The sequence below is a fragment of the Lygodium microphyllum genome, chromosome 22 (assembly GCF_053477565.2).
Source record: "Lygodium microphyllum isolate KBCC chromosome 22, Lygodium_microphyllum_v1.1.10, whole genome shotgun sequence".
NCBI lineage: Eukaryota > Viridiplantae > Streptophyta > Polypodiopsida > Schizaeales > Lygodiaceae > Lygodium > Lygodium microphyllum.
In genome coordinates this window covers 32,447,452-32,449,081 of record NC_141156.1, presented here as the reverse complement: position 1 = coordinate 32,449,081, position 1,630 = coordinate 32,447,452, and positions in this window count along the sequence as shown.

Sequence of the window (1,630 nt, the reverse complement as noted above, 5' to 3'; positions counted from 1 at the left end):
TATCACCACTAAAGGAATCAACAAAGAAGAAGACCCATCCATGGAAGCCGAGATTGAGAGGCATCCATTCATGCCACTCTCCATAAAAAGGGGCCAAACTGCCAATTTTTGGTGATTCAAACACCCTCCAATTACCAAGGTAAGAAATTAAAAACCCTCATTGACTGTGGCAGCACTCATTCTTTCATTTCACTAGCTTGTGCATGAAGGTTAGGGATAGCCACTGTAGCTGCATCTACTTTGCTTATCGAACTAGCAAATGGGTGAGAAATCACTTGCACTAGACAAACTACTAAGGTGGAATTTCTACTCAGAAACAAACCCAGATATGTTAAGCTCAAGGTAATGAATCTAGGAGTCCATGAGTGCCTACTTGGAATGGACTGGCTAGTCCCCAATGATGCTCATATCCATTTTGGGAAGGGTTAAGTCTCATTTTGGAATCCTAAAGATGAGCTAGTTACAAATCAAGGAGAAGCAAGTAAACCAAAGATTCAGCTAGCCAAGGCAACGTGAATAGCTTAAGGAATAAGAAAATGCTTACCCATCTTCAGATCAAGCTAAACAAGCCAGAACAAGTAGAGGACTCCAATGAAGAATCATCATGGTTAAAAGAGTATGCAGATGTGTTCCTAGAAGAATTGATTGAATTACCACCATCTAGGAAAGTTGACTGTGAGATTAAACTGATACCAGGTGCTACACCGGTTGCAAAAATGCCATACAGGATGTCCATTAATATTCATGAAGCTATTGAGTTAAGAACAACTCAAATAACTATTGGACCAAGGGTACATACGCCCCACCAGCTCTCCTTGGGGGGCTCCAGTCTTGTTCCAAAAGGAGAAGGATGGTACACTTTGCCTTTGCATCAATTATAGAAGCCTGAACCAAGCTACCATCAAAAATAAATATCCTATTCCAAGGATAGACGAGTTACTTGATCAATTGCAGGGAGCAAAAATCTTCTCCAAGATTGATTTGAGGTCACGATACTACCAAATCTGCGTCAAGGATGAGGATATTCCAAAGACAGCGTTCAATACTACATATGGTCATTTCGAATTCAGAGTAATGTCTTTTGGTTTAATGCTCTTGCCACATTTAATAGGCTAATGCAAGACATTTTTTGACCATATCTCAATGATTTTGTGCTTGTCTTTTTTTATGATACCTTGATTTATTCCAAGGAAGAGGAGGACCATGAATTCCAAGTTTGCATCGTCCTTGAGACCATGAGGACTCATAAGCTCTATGTTAAGAAGAAAAAGTGTGCCTTCCTCAAGAGATAGATTGAATATCTTGGATTTATTGTGTCAAATGAAGGAATCTATCTAGACCCTACAAAGGTTAAGGATATCTAAGAGTGGCCTCCACCAACCAATATCAAAGAAGTGTGTAGTTTTCTTGGGTTAACAGGTTCGTATAGGATCTTCATTAAGGATTATGCCTCAATTGCAACACCCCTCACAAATCTACTAAAAAAGAAAGTTGCCATAGTGTGGATGCCCACTGAACAATCGAGTTTTGATCAACTCAAGAATAGCTTAGTGACAACACCAATTCTGAGACTCACTGACTTGAGCAAGGAGTTCGAAGTTGTCATGAGGTTGCCATAGTGTGGACACCC